The 16445-nt window shown below is 32.2% G+C and overlaps 1 long non-coding RNA gene across 1 annotated transcript in view; it reads left to right on the top strand.

Annotated features, from left to right (window-relative positions):
* Window positions 1-7984, top strand: part of LOC141350632 (uncharacterized) — a 36051-nt gene extending 28067 nt beyond the window's left edge. The window contains exon 3 of the long non-coding RNA XR_012358768.1: window positions 7181-7984. This is a non-coding gene — a long non-coding RNA (uncharacterized lncRNA). The remainder of the gene's footprint in view (window positions 1-7180) is intronic.
* Window positions 7985-16445: the final 8461 nt, after the last annotated feature.

Here is a 16445-nt window from a genome sequence, read left to right as displayed (position 1 = left end):
CTTTATCTTTACAAAATAAAACTACACAATAACAGCCTCATGCAAAGCATTCTGGGAACCAGAAATCGTCATCAATCTTTTTCTGTTTTTTTTTTGCTTCAGATTTTGTTTCCCAGAATGTTTTGCTTGATGCTGTTATTTTAGTTTTATTCTGTAAAGACAAAGACTTGTAAGTGTTTAATGTTCATTTAACTTTGACCAAAATGTTGCCAGGAAAAAACATAAATTTAAATCTACGGTAAGTTACCGGCAACCCAGCTGCAATTTCTATGGAATTTTTTTAAGTTTTGGCGTTTGAAAAGTTGACTCAAGTTGAATCAAGTTGTTAACTTATTTTTTAAAGTTAAAGTACAATATATGTTGATTTGACAACACTGCAGCTTTACAGGGTGACTTGTTTAACTGAAATGAATGATAATTTAGTTGGGGAACGCTGAGGGAACGCCGCCATGAGTCATGTGGACGAATCTTTTTCTCAATGTGTTTTTGTTCTGCAGTTTTTAGACTATGTGGTACAAACAAGCAACAGTTTGGCATCCTTCACAGGGAAAAACTGAACTCATAAAGCATATAAATACTCCACAAGCATTAATGCACAAGATTTTATTTCATCTCGGTTCAGCCTGACAGGATAAGATTAATGTTAAATGAATATCCTTAAACTGATTCATGACTAATAAATCCAATCTTTAATGTTCTTGTAATCTTTCTCGGCCAATGTGCTGTGATTTATGGTGTTGATGCGGATCTGCATTTGCTTTCATTATCTGTATTTCAAAAACAAGGTTTTGGGGGCACTGTTACTTTCACATATTAATCACAAAGTTTATTTATATAAGGATTTTATTTTTGTGTATAGCGTTATATAATTGCTATGTTGTTGTTTTTTTCTATGCATTTTTTGAAAGGTTGTCAGGTTGTTTCAGGTTTGCTTACCGGCCCGGGTCACAATGTCTCTATGGATCATTGATTATTAAGGTAACAGGATTTCTCCTTAACAAACTGCATGATCGACAATGTCTGTAGCACAAATATCACTTACAGGAGGATTCAATGTTTGTTTAAACTATTAATAATAATAATAATAGTGATGTAAGAAAGTTAATCAGTTACATATTACTGTATCTGACTTAATCATTGTCACACAGCTGAGGCCCTAAGAAAATCTGGACAGAGGATCTGGCGCTCATCCAGTCTCTCTGCAGAAAGATCTCACTGAGCTTTGCAAAACATTCCTGAATACTTTCTTTATTTATATCTGCCTGTCGTAATGGATTTGGCTTGAATTGGATTCAGTCTTACATGACTCAGTTTTATTGTCATATTTAATCTATGTTGAAACTTAATGTTACATGTAACCACACTGTAAAAAAACATAATGATTTTTTACTTGAAAGTTTTACTTTAACTTAAGAAATTAAGTTAAATAATTTAAATTTGTTTATAAGTTATGTCAACTAAATACACTGTTAAAAGTAAAAGTTGGATCAACTTAAAACAGTATTTCAATTGTGGTAACGCCTAAAAAAATTCAACCTAAATTTTCTCACTTTCACGCAAAAATTTAAGTTGAAAATGTTTAAATATTTAAGCTGTTACCAATTTAAGTAAATACATTTTCCCTTAAGTAAGAAAATGTAAGTTAAAAAAATAAAGACTTAAAACTTAAGTTACCAATTGAAGTATTTTGTTTTTAAGTTTATCCAACTTGTACTCTTAACTGAACTAGTTGACTTTTAGTTTCATTTTAGTTTTTACACAAGGTGAAACTAAACAGGTTAAATTGTCTTAACATAGAACCTTTACACTGCAAAAAAATATTTTCTTACTTAGTAGTTTTATTTTCAGTACAAATATCTAATAATTCTTAAATTAAGATGCATTTTCTTCAAAAGCCAAATGAAATAAGAAAATAAATCTAGTTTGTAGACAAAAAAACACAAAATGTAAGTACATTTGTGCTTAAAAAAACACAAAAAATCTGGCAATGGGGTATTTTATATATATATATATATATATATATATATATATATATATATATATATATATATATATATATATATATATATATATATATATATATAGTGCTTGTTTTAAGCACAAATTCATTTAAATTTTATATTTTTGTCTAAAATCTATTCTTATTTTCTTAGGTCATTTTGCACATCAAGAAAATACATCTTAATTTAAGCATTTTTAGAAATTTCTACTGAAAAAAAGACAAAGTTGGCATTTGTAGTCTTTACTTAAAATCATTAGTTCACATTATGATTTTTTTGAGGATATGTTTTATAAAATAACAAGTTAAACAAAAAAATAGTACAATTAACTTAAAATTTCTAGTTCAGTAAACTTAAACTTAAGTTAATTTAATTCGTATTATCAATGCTCTGGCCAAAATCTTCACTTAGTTAATTAAGTTCAAAGATTTTTGTTGTATTATTTATATAAATGGCATTATAACACAAAATTAATGACTGACTATAAGTCAATCATTGAATAAACTTGATTCTCCACATAAATACAAAAACTGCATTTTTCACATGAATTGTCAAAATGAACAGCTTTTATGCAAGGAAATACTGATCACCTAAACGGTGACTTCACAAAATTATCATTTACAACAAACATTTTATTATCAAATATTTAAGTTCTTATTAGTTCCTATTCTGTGAAAAAGCTTAAATAATCAAAATATTCAGGCGCAAAGTATCATGGGTATTCCTCACAACATGTAGGCTACTGATCATGTTAAGTTCAGTTTACTTAAATGTTTTAGTTTAACTTTGTTTAAATGTTTTCGTTTAACTTTGTACACCTACAAGTTTAATTAACTAAACTTTTTAAGCATAAAAAGCTTCTTTAGTGATATAGTCGTCTGTTACTGTATAAAAATGCAACACTGATGTCAAATCAACATATATTTTTATGTTACTAAACAAAGTTCAACTTGTTTTTATCAATTATGTCAACTTATTACAGGTCAAATTTAAAATAGTTGGTTGATTTGTTGCAAAACTAAGTTGATAATTACTTCGTGCTGCATTTGTGTGTGTGTGTGTGTGTGTGTGTGTGTGTGTGTGTGTGTGTGTGTGTGTGTGTGTGTGTGTGTGTGTGTGTGTGTGTGTTTAACCAAATGAATCCTAATTCATCTTGAATTCATTTGTCCAGTGACAATCATTTGGTTTCGGATTCACAAGGGGAAAATGACATCAGAACATTCAGCATCTTTAAGTTGGGACACATCCGACATCTCTAGAAAGACGAGCATCAGTGTAAGATTACAAATCGACCTCTTATATTTGTCTGGAATGAGTCCAGGAAATAACCACAGCTTTATATGAGTCACTCAAAAGACATTTTACTATTGAGTTCATCACAAATCACCACATTCCAGCTAAGACAAAATCAAGACAAGAAAACTGTAGATTATAGATCACACTTAACGTACGGTCATCCAAGGTTCAGACACTTTGAATCAGAAACCATGGTGAAAACAATTCTTTGTTTTCCATTTGTTTATGTTATAATAATTATCAGAAAACCCCAGAGAGTTGAATTTCGCCTTCATGTTCAGGGCAACATGCATTACAATACTCGCTGAGGAAATTCATTCTGGATCTCATCCAGCGCATTGTCACCATGCCTGTAATTTTATTATAACCAACTGTTGCAGTCTTTCTCAACTCTACACGAGTTTCCTAAAGCAATAGTTCAGCTAAACATTTCGGGGTGGTTTCCCGGACAGTTTACGCCAGGACTAGGCCTTAGTTTAATTTGAAAATATGACTAGTTTTAACAAACATGCCTTACTAAAAACATTACTTGTGTGCATTTTGATGCAAAACAAAGGGCACTAAAATATTTAAAGATAGTTTTCAGTTTGGACAGCTCATTTACTTTAATCTTGGACTAGTCTAATCCCTGTCTGGGAAACCACCTCATGAACTCTGTCATAATTTAGGACATGCAGATTATTCATAAACCCTGACATTCGTCATTAACCATAACATGAGAATTTCTCCTTTACTTCATCTTTAGCGAACCTACTGTAATATAAGTCCTGTTATGCAATGATGTTATTATTATATTTCCATCAGAGCAACACGACTGACTGTGTGTATCCACAGTGACTAACCGTCTGTGACATTATAGATGACGTTAATACCGTTTAAGTTTAATCATTTTAGGAGTTCCCTTCATGAGTGCTGCCATGAGTCCCTCAAAGGAGACGCCATGTTGATAATCACACAAAAACAATGAATGAAAAGATATTGCACTGGGGTAAGAGTGAAAGTAGTGATTTATACAGGATAAACATTTGACATTTTACATGTTTATGTAAATCTAGAGAACATGCGAACTTTTGATTGATTTTGCATGATATTGTGCAGAAGAGTCAGACATTTATCGATATATACACTGCAAAAAAAATATTTCAAGAAAAAAAATCTTAATATTTTTGTCTTGTTTTTAGTAAAAATATCTAAAAGTTCTTAAATTAAGATGCTTTTTCTTGATGAGCAAAACGACCAAAGAAAATAAGTTTAGTTTTTAGACCAAATATATCAATTTTAAGTGATTTTGTGCATAAAACAAGCAAAAAAATATGCCAAGGGAGTAAGCACAATTTTTTTTAAACACTAAATTCAAGAAAAATTAGCTTACCCCATTGGCAGATTTTTTTTTCACTTAAATTTGGTATTTTTGGTCTAATAACTAGACTTATTTTCTTGAGTCATTTTGCTCATCAAGAAATAGCATCTTAATTTAAGAATTTTTAGATATATTTACTGAAAACAAGACAAAAATAATTTTTTTTTTCTTGAAAATCATTTTTTGCCATGTAAACAGAAGTTTCACTTCTTAAATATGATTATATGATGTAAACTATTATATATTAAATATGAAGCAGCACATTTTGAATGTTTTGCCTATAGACTTCAGTGTAAACTCAAACAGCAGACAAATCCGAGCCATATCTGCACCGGAACCACGCCGAAGTCGCAGCTTCTATGTGGATCTGGTGCGGATATGGCCTGGGATCGTCTGCTGTCTGGAAATGCATTGCTATACAAGCGCTTTGTTTATCAAAAGTTAATCATCACGTAATATAAATTGTGTTCATGCAGCTTAACTCTCCCTGTATCTCGACTGGTGGTGCATTGCAACACCAGAGTCATACACTGTAAAAAATTATATTAAAATAATAAAATATAGTGCCTAATTTTTGAGTCTCTCTTTTAAAGCAAGTTCCACATGGAATTTTAAGCAATTCCTTAAAAAAATCAAGCTTAAACCGCTTGAAATTCCATGTAAAACTTACTTAAAAAATTGCAATTGCTTAAATTGCTAAAGATTTAATGTAAAATGTATTTAAAATGTCGGTGCAAAAATGATGCACTATATATATATACTGTATATATAAAAAGAAATTCTAGCGTAAATCTAGCGAATAATTTTTTTCAGTGTAGGTTTGATTCCTAGAAAATGCATGTACAAATAAAATGCATGTATAGTTATTTATAATATATTTATATTTATGAGTTATTTGAATGCACTTGTATTAAAGCATAAAAATAAAGTTATGTGTTAAACATAAAAAACACATGAAACATACTATAGGATATAAGGGGGCTAAAGCTGTTGAGTTCTTACAAGCGCAGCACATACTGAGACGTCCCATTGAGACTTTTATAGCCTCGTTTCCATAGCAACGTCACATAATTTACTATCACTGAAGGTCAAGAGACACATTACTTACCCAAACCCTAAAACAAGCAAAACAAGGATGCTAATCTCAAACACAATCAAAACCTTTCTCTTCATCAGTTATATTATTTCTTATCCACTATGTCTTATTATTATTATTATGTAAATAGAAATAGCAGTTACTCATCAGTTTGCTGGTAACTTTATAAGGATCTTCAACATGGTTTTGATTAAACTAAAGTGATTCAAATCGCAGACATCCAGAACAAAACATTTTGTACAGAGTTTTTTCACATTGGCAAACCCACCATTGACCAGCTTTAGACTCAACTCAATGCTTTTCCCTGTAGATTCACTGTGTAATTAGTTTAGTGCTTCATGTACAATAGAGCTATACATTCTCAATACAAACAAGCTTTTCCTGTTTTGTATTTGGCATCCATGTTGCCATTGAAACGTGTAGCCTAGTAATATTTTTAGTCACCATGCAGCTCTCATGAAGACCTTGGGTAAGTTCACAACCCTCCAAAGATCCTGAAAAGTGACAAAAGGTTTCCGTTCTCGTTAAGTCGACAGTTTTATTTTCAGTATAAATTATTCCACAGGATTTATAGGTCCGAGTATTGTTTATAATCAAATATTTCCCCTCAGAGAAACTGCAATGAAAATGGTGTCCGAATTCCTGCAGTTATTCAAAGAACAGCTGTTGACAGGTTGTTGACATCTGCTAAACATATTATTGCTTACTGCTATTGACTGCATGGTTCAACAATTGTCAAGAGGGGTTTAAGTGGAAGACTTCATTTTTAGCTTTTTCATAATAGGTTTTATATATTTTATTTGGGTGAAATAGCACAAACAAATGTATCCTTAAATTCATCCTTAGCAAGACATTTGAGAGTTTTAAAATACAGAAAGATATACAAAGTCAAAACTTACCCACTTTGGGTTTTGTTCTGAGATAAAATGAAAACTGGACTAATAGGAATATAATAAAATAGTCAATAACACCAAACACCGCTCTGTGCAGCATGAAGTTTAAACAACTTATGAAAGTCAAATCAACCTACTATTTTAAGTTTTGACCTGTTATAATTTGACATGAATGATGGTTAAAATGGTTTAACTTATATTTTTAGGTTATTTTAACTTAACAAATTATGTTGAATTGACAAAATGCTGTATTTTTTACAATGTAACATAAAAATAAATGTTGATATGATATATTTTTTTAAAGTGTATACAGTAAAACTAAGATTTTGTTCACTGATTAAAATAATGCAAACAATATTTACTAACTCTAAATGCTCTTCTGGACCAAGCTGGTGTACATTTAAATGTATTTGGAGTTTTTTACATCTCTAAAACACATTATAAAGCATCACTTGTCTTTTTTTTCTTTGTCATAAATAATTTTACCACATCAGTGGAAGTATTTAGAGGTCAGATTTTGCCTTCAGTAATTCAGATGTTTTCGTGTGTTTCACATGACTGCAGGTCAGGGCCGTCTGTCAGCAGGAGTTTTCCGGGTTCATGGGTTTCGTGCCATTTCCAAGAGCAATGACCGCAAACTCTTCGAGCTGTCCATCGCTGCACACCGGTGAGAAAAAACTGACATTTCCTCAACAGAGAGACTGCAGCTTCCTCAAGAGCCATCGCACGTCACTTAAAACAAATGAAAATGAATTGTAGTTTAGTTTTAAAAATTAAAAGCATACAGTATATAAACAAATCAAAATCTCAGATGCACCAGAGAGGGTTTATCCTAGTTCCAGTCTTAAGTGGGACTTACTATAACCATTATTTTTAGAGGATTTAAAAAATATTTCCTATAGAATTATTTAAATTTTTTAGATTAGCATTATCAAAAATTATCATTACCGCAACATGATATTGCATTAAATATATGCATTTACAAACTAATGTTTCGGTAATGAGAACTAAAAAGTTGTCTAGGTACTATGACAAACAAAATTTCAACTTTTATCTGGAGAGAAAAAATAAGAACTGCTTACCTGGTAGCCATCTTGAGTGTCACAGTCAATTATGTCCCTTACAACAATTTTTTTTAAAAGTTAGTTCCTTGAGGGCTTAAACAATGATTGAAAATTGTTGCGGAGGATGAGAACATTTTTCTTGGACACATTTTTTTTCTTTGGTATATTACATTTACCAATGATCACCAAATACCACATGTTTCTTTACTGTAAATGTTTATAGTATAAAATGCACTGAAGCTTTTTTATTATTAAAAATAACCCAAAGAACCCAAATCCACTCATTGAAAAATTGCGGTAATGAAAATTTTCCCCTTAAATGTGGAAAAAAATTGGTTTGTATGATGTCATTTGAAATCATGTGTAAAATAGGAAGTGATGTTTGTAACTGTATGCTTCTTATTTTGATAGAATTTACTGTTTCATAACACCTCAAAAGTCTAATTTCGCGAGAATCACCCACATGCATGTTTGAGCTGCCTTAATTAAAAAAAAAACACCTTGCCCTGACATACAGTATCTTAACATATATCTGTGTTATTGGTTTGTCTCAAGATGCACACCAGTATTGTTTTTTGTAAGTTGTGTTTGTAAAAACTACTTAAATGTCCCAATGTAACCAAGGACTAGTCCTGGATTCATCTAAACCCTGTCTGGGGGAAACCACCTCATAATGACAAGATTGTGTGTGGCTCCAGAAGCTTATGACTCTTTTGTGAGGGACCGGCTAAAATATATGAAGATACATTTATATAATCTTAAAACTAAAGGGGCTTAAAGTTTTTTCAGCCAAAATGTCACCGTAAAGCACCTTTATCTTTAAAAGTGCAGCTTTGCAATGACCTGAAACCTGTTATTTCTAGAGAAACTCGTTTATGGAGTCACTAACCATGTGAAGCGCTCTCATTATAAAGAAAAAGACTAGTTGTTCTAGCAGGACAATATCTCTGAACAAAGAGTTTCACGAGGAACGAGACTACAGGACACTTAAACGTGTAATCTGATCTTATCACCCATCATCAGTGCTGGACCTGAAGATCTCATGTCTGACTAAAGCCAAATCCTTACAGTCATGATCAAACATCTCGTGGAAAACATTACAACTTCCTATTAACGCCCATGCATGATGGGTGTGGGGTATAAGTTTTCACTTTGAAGTCCATTCAGTCTGAGAAACCCGTGGTGTGGTGCTTATTGACAAAATATAGTAGAAGTTACTCATTATTTATTTACTGGTCTGTGTGTATGAGATAATCTTTAATACAGCGATAATTATTTAAAGGAAGAATGAACAATCACCCGTTCCTGTTTTAAATCAAGATATGAGCAGATTAATTGTATTCTATTACTAACACAAGTATGCACTTTATGTCACTTTAAATTAAGAGGTGCCAGCCAAATGATTCATTAAAATGAAAAAAAATGAAACATTTGTTTAAAGAGAAATGCTTAATGGTGAGGCTTACAGGTTTTTAAGGCACTGTGTGCTAGCAGCAAGATGGTTACACTGCAAAAAATGACTTTCTTCGTATTTTTGTCTTTTTTTAGTACAAATATCTAAAAATTAAGTAAATTTGTGCAAATCACGAGCAAAAATATCTGACAAAGTTTTGCTTAAATTAAGTGTTTAAGAAAAAAGTAACTTATTTTAAGATTTTTTTTAAGCACAAATTCACTTAAATTGTATATTTTTTTGTCTATAAACTAGACTTATTTTCTTAGGTCATTTTGCTCATCAAGAAAAAGCATTTTAATTTAAGAATTTTTTTATTTATTTCTACTGGAAACAAGACAAAAATACTAAGTAGGAAAGACATTTTTTACCTACCCAGTCTCACAAGGTTTTGTGATATTGTCACATTATCATGAATTTTCGCGTTTTCTGATCTTATAGCGAATTCCTGTTTTCGTTTGATTATCACACTGCAAAAAATGATTTTCAAGAAAAACATTTCTTAGTATTTTTGTCTTGTTTTTGGTGAAAATATCTAAAAATTCTTATATTAAGATGCTTTTCCTTGATTAGCAAAACGACCCAAGAAAATAAGTCTAGTTTTTAGACCAAAAATACAATTTAAGTGAATTTTTCTTGAATTTAGTGGTTAAGAAAATTTTTTAATATTTTTTTGCTTACCCCATTGGCAGATATTTTTTGCCTGTTTTATGCACAAAATCACTTAAATTTGATATTTTTGGTCTAATAACTGGACTTGTTTTCTTGGGTTGTTTTGTACCGAGCCCCTAAGGCAGTGCTTCTCAATTATTTTCTGTCACGGCCCCCCTAGGAAGAAGTAAACATTTCGCACCCCCCCAACTCTCCGCTGCGACTGTAAATAGTATAATTTGTCTATAAAATGACACATCTGCAAAGCATTGTATCCTTATTAACATTAAAAAAAACACAAAAAAGAAATATCAATCAACTTACAACAAAGAATAACTTTATTAACATTGTTTTTTAGTCTGTAACAGAAAAGACTTAAAATGCATCAATTTGCCTGAAATAAAAAAATCAATCCTTAGTTACAGTATATTTTTTGACCATTTGATACTGAAAAATTAAATTAAATATAATCAATAAATAATAATAAAAAACTCAAGCGGCTTCCTGAAAAAGTATTTTCCCTGTGGTCTCACGCGCCCCCCCCTGGTGTCGCTTCGAGCCCCCCCTGGGGGTCCCGCCCCACTATTTGAGAAGCACTGCCCTAAGGTGACATTGGAGTAAAGAAATCTAAAGTTTAGTTTCATGTGCTCATGTGCAATTTTTGCGCACGCGAAACTAAACTTTATTTAACTTTTGCTCCATGTCCCCGTAGGGGCTCCATATTATTGCCCAACAAGATAAAGCATCTTCATTTAAGAATTTTTTGATATTTTTACTGAAAACAAGACAAAAAAACTAAGAATTTTTTTTCTTGAAATGTTTTTTTTGCAGTGTAGGAGTCTATAATGAAAGAATATTCTGGTATGAACCATGCAATAGTGATAAATGTGCTTTTACATTTATGTTTGAGTGTATTTTTAGTAGACAACTTCAAAACAGTTGTATGTCAAATATCAAATGTTAAATATATAAATTCGGGAGGAGTGCGGTCATAATCCAATCAATCAGTGCAAAAAGATTTCTATAGCCGTCCATCACCTTTGTCCTGTTTTACACAGCATCTCTCCTCCACCCCATCACCTCACTCTCTGCTGGTCGTCTATCTCAGTTAAGGGGGGGGGGGGGCATGTGCTCTGGATTCGGGCTAATTTTCCAAGCTGAAACTCTCCCCTTGGACAGCACGCACATTTCATATTACACGTTAATGCAAACTTATATATTTTATGTTTAGGTATATTGAACAATCAGTATATTTCTGATGCTCTTCATCAGTCATTTCAAACCCTAGCATTTACAAAACTTCTGGCGGTTGATGGATGTTTTTGGAAAAGTGGAAAGTTTGAGGGTGCATGGGCCTCCAAACTCCCGGATCTCTGAAATGATTGGAATGTTGAATGTGACTCCTGGCTCCGGCTTTACGGACACCATGATCCAAATTAAAACAAACTCAAACAAAGGCAACAAGGAAATTAAAGCACAATTATACTTAACATTGAGGAATTTCGCAAACGCCTAGAAAAGGTCACGTGGGACATTTGGTCTCTCCAAAAATAGACCACACGTTTTTATGCAACAAAGTCAAAATGCAAACCTTGGATTTATATATAAACATAATACGGTATCAGTGCTCCCCATTGGATTTGATACTGAGTTTTAATAAAACTACTTTACAGTTATGTTAAACTGTTCTGTTTATAAATGATTCAAATAAATCTTGCTTTAATTTGCACATGTAATATATTTAAGATCTGTGAAGAAACCCCAGTTATTTCCGACCATCAGTGAAATGTTGATGATTTCATGGTTGAATCTTTAAACTCTCCAGCATGAGACTAAACAGCAGTCAACACCTCTAGATAACACAAACCAGCTGTAGTGATTTCATTTAGTTAACCACACAATGTTTTCAGATTCAACACATATAAACACAGGGTTTTATGGGCTGCATACACATTTTCACCATTCACCCTTACACTTTAAAAAATAAAGGTGCTTTAAAGCAATGCCCAAAGAAAGTTTCAGTCAAAGGAAACATTTCATTTATAACCTAAAGAGCATTTTGTGAAACAGAAAGCTTTGTCATTTGTTAAAAGTTTTTGCAGGACCATTCAGACAAAAATGCTCCTTCTGTAAAGTAACTTCATTTTTAAGAGTGTATAGAAACAGCCATGCACATGAACAGATCTCAACAAATTACACACAATATTATTATTATTCATTTACCGACTACACTACAAAAAATGATTTTCAAGAAAAAAATTCATAGTATTTTTGTCTTGTTTTCAGTAAAAATATCTAAAAATTCTTAGATTAAGATGCAATTTCTTGATGAGCAAAACGACCTAAGAAAATAAGTCTAGTTTTTAGACCAAACAATGTAAGTGATTTTGTGCATAAAACAAGCAAACAAATCTTCCAATGGGGTAAGCAAATTTTTCTTGAATTTTTCTTGAGTGTTTAAAAAAAAAATGCACAATTTTTTGCTTGTTTTATAATATTATTTTCTTGGGTCGTTTTGCTCATCAAGAAAAAGCATCTTAAAGGCAGGATAGGCAGGAATTATCTAGAAAAACTTTTTTACAAATTAGTTTAAACTGTCTTTATATACCAATACATAATTAAAATGTAAGTACTCTGAAAAAGAGAGTATAAAACTCGAGTGTCTGTAGACCTCTCACGACCTCTTTTAAACACAGCTCATTATTTCCAACGGGACGAAACAAATGATTGGCTTGCACGACTGTCACTCTCTTTTGCGACCATGGCACCACCCCTGTTGCTACAGGATCTGCCCACACATGCGCACAGCCGATTGATTTGAACGTGCACGAGGCAGGAAATCTAAGAAGAGCAAAAGTACGGCAGAGAAAGTGCATTCAGAACTCACAGTACCTACATATGCAGTCAGCGAAGGCAAACAAGGCAAAAAAAGGAATAAACGAAGAAATCAAACGAGAGTAAATATTGCGTGGCTTTTCCTCGAGTCGACGATGCGGTAGCGTTATTGTCACCGGAGTGTAGTCCTCATCAGATTCAACAATGCTTTCATCACAGAAACTTTTACATGCAAAACACCGTATGAATCTTCCACGAAATTCACCTTCATCACAGTGTAACTTATGGTAATAAAAAAAACTTGTATAAATGCAATCTGTTTTTAGCTTTGTCTTATAAATATAAATAGCTTGTTTGTTACCGAATCAAACTAAATATATTTTAAACTTTACCAGTATCGACCATCACGATTAATAGTGAGTACTTAAAGCCATCCTATTTGTTTATATTCCTAGTGATAAAGTTAGGTGTATTATTACATGTGATTGTGACATGATGTTACTACATGCACCGCGCTCCTTCCTCTCCGCTGGTAAATGCGTCTCTCTCGCGCGTTCATGTGTTTTGGGGGCGTGGCTTTAGAAAAAACCCAGAAGGGAGGCGGTGGAGTATTGAAAATATCGTTAGAGGTCTGCAGACCCTCGATTTTTGGACTCTCTTTTTCAGAGTACTTGCATTTTACTTATGTGTTGGTATATAAAGAAGTTTATAAGTTTTTTTTAGATAATTCCTGCCTATCCTGCCTTTAATCTAAGAATTTTTAGATATTTTTACTGAAAACAAGACAAAAATATTAAGAAAATGTTTTCTTGAAAATCATTTTTTGCAGTGTTACATTGTTTTCATTTCATTATCATTGTATACCTGAGACTGTGTGACAACTAACCCCGCTGTGTAAAAATGTTTTTAATCCCAGCTATCAGTTGCTGACATGTTTCAAAATGATGTGATGTTTTAGGTTACAAGACAGAGATTAAAATAATACAAGGTTGGATTTGGTGTCTTACACCCAACCCAGAAATCGAAAAAAAAAAACACACAAGATGAAGAAATTTACTTTTATGCCTCCAAAACACTCTTTGTTCAATATATTAACCAAAAAACATCAAAACTTTTCCTTCAGATTTTGTTCCCAGACTGTTTTGCATGAGGTTATTTCTGTAAAGTTACTGTGTCATGTTCATTTAACTTTACAATTTTTTGCCAGTAACTAACCTATTTAAATCTACAGTAAGTTACTGGCAAACAGCTGGTAGTGCTACTGTCATTTCTACAGAATTTTGTGGTCAGAGTTTGAAGTGTTATACGGTGAGTTATTAAAGGTTAAGAGGGTTTAATCCCAGAATAACAGCCTTTATTTATATTAAAATCACAGTAACACATGGCTTCAACTCAAGTAGCTTATTGATTTATTGAGCTCAGTAGATTTGCAATTATTAAAAACAAACAAGTTTTTTTCTTCTGCAGCTTTTTAGGGAATGAATTCATTTGATATCCCTTTTGTACTGGCATTCTTAATAAATCTCTGTTGTAACTGAATAAATCCCCTGATGATGTATCACTACTGACTGTTCTCTACCGTCAACATCATCACACTGTTAGACGTCACTTCACTTTGTTTTGGCAACCAAATGAAATCTCCACCCGAATCGTGCTGTAGTCTTGTAGTTGTTAACACGCAGTCAGATGTTTGCAGTCATGGTTTGGGCACTGGAGGTTCTCGAATATTACAAAAATAAGACCTATTGCGTAAATGCAATGGTGAACGATCATCCACAGTCACTAAAGCCTCATTCGTGTCACCACACCGGAGAACACAGAGTGATTTAACCGTGTTTCCTTTTGATTCTCATTACACATTTCTTTATTCACTTCTTTCAGACAAAAGTTGATGAAGAACAGATGTTTGGCCTCTGGTGGCAAGACACAAAGATTTCCGGACGAACCCTGTGAACATTATTATTGCAAAACTAATGCCATGTCTATTATGCAGTTGTGCATTATTTATTTTCTTTAAATACATTTCAACAAATCAATTGATGCTTGTTTGCTCAGTTTATTATAATTATTTTAGCAAAATAATAAGTTTTATCCAAAACAGTCAGCAAGAGTGCAAGTAAAAAGCTGAACATCTTGTATGGACAAACTGAGACATTTGTAAACACACTGTAAAAAATACTTTGCTGCCTTAAAATTTTTTGTTAAATCAACTCGGATTTACAAATCATGTCAGCAGAGATGAGTTGTCACAACTTGATGAGAAAAGTCAACTTTATTTTATAAGTTATAACAACTCACCTGTAGTTGTAACAACTCATCTCTAGTCAAGATAAATAATAGTAAGTTGAAATTTGTAAATTCCGAGTTGATTCAGCAAAAAATTTGAGGCAGCAAAGTATTTTTCACAGTGCATGATTATAACATTTTTATGAGCATGAGATATTGATTTTATATTAACCTGTATGTAGAAAAACAAAGTTAATCTTCCATATTAAAGAGTAATAAGCATGTAAGCATGAGTTATATATATGTGGCTTATATTCAACTAGTGGTGGGTCAAAAAAGGACAAACTGATAGGTTAAATTAACCCAGAAAATGTTTATATTTCACCCAACAATGGGTTAAAACAACCCAGCAAATTACAACCCTGCCCTAACAAAAATTAACCATGTTTTTGTGGTAAAAGTGTAGTAACCATGTTGTAGTGTATTTATTACTATTAGCAAAACCATGGTTTTACTACATTTACTACAGGTAAATTTTTTTAAGTGTATGTTCTCGAAGCAGTTGGTAGAGCATTGCGTCAGTAGTGCAAAAGATTGTGGGTTTGATTACCAGGAAACACAAATACTGATACAAACAATATACAGACTAAATGCACTGTAAGTCACTTTGATAAAAGTGCCAAATGCAAAATAAAAATGTAAAATGTAAAATACAAGCAAACTCTTACACTGAAAAATGGCTGTAATATAACACAATCTGTAGCTGAGATGGCAGACCTCAGATCTGTTCTGGAAAGATTTGCTGTTTTGGTCTGCTGTCAGGAAACAATAAAAGACATTATCAGTTCTCAGCATTGTTTCATGTTCCTGAAAACAAAAAGTTAATCGCCATAAAAATACTGCACCCAGTCTACAAGAGAAAAAAAAACATTTGTAGGAGTCCCCTAAAAAAGCAGAGATAAGATACCAGGTTGTAGGAGAATAACAAATCATTTAAGTGAAGACTAATGTTAAGACGTGCTTTCAGAGTTATGTAATGCACGCAAACCTGCTGTGTGGACATAACATCAATTTTTATGGCTTTGGCAGTTGAACATTAAAACTGAATATGCAAAAATATTTTATGGCTAAGCTCATACATTAATTATATTATATTATATTATATTATATTATATTATATTATATTATATTATATTATATTATATTATATTATATTATATTATATTATATTATATTATATTATATTATATATAGTGAGAAAAATAAGTATTTGAACACTTTGCTATTTTGCAAGTTCTCCCACTTAGAAATCATGGAGGGGTCTGAAATTGTCATCGTAGGTGCATGTCAACTGTGAGAGACATAATCTAAAAAAATCCAGAAATCACAAAATAAAAGAGTTTGTTTACTAATTTATTTGTATGATACAGCTGCAAATAAGTATCTGAACACCTGAGAAAATCAATGTTAATATTATGTGGTACAGTAGCCTTTGTTTGCAATTACAGAGGTCAAACGTTTCCTGTAGTTTTTCACCAGGTTTGCACACACTGCAAGAGGGATTTTGGCCC

Source organism: Misgurnus anguillicaudatus, chromosome 18 (assembly GCF_027580225.2).
Source record: "Misgurnus anguillicaudatus chromosome 18, ASM2758022v2, whole genome shotgun sequence".
NCBI classification, from domain to species: Eukaryota; Metazoa; Chordata; class Actinopteri; order Cypriniformes; family Cobitidae; genus Misgurnus; species Misgurnus anguillicaudatus.
This window is presented reverse-complemented; position numbering and strand designations above follow the sequence as displayed.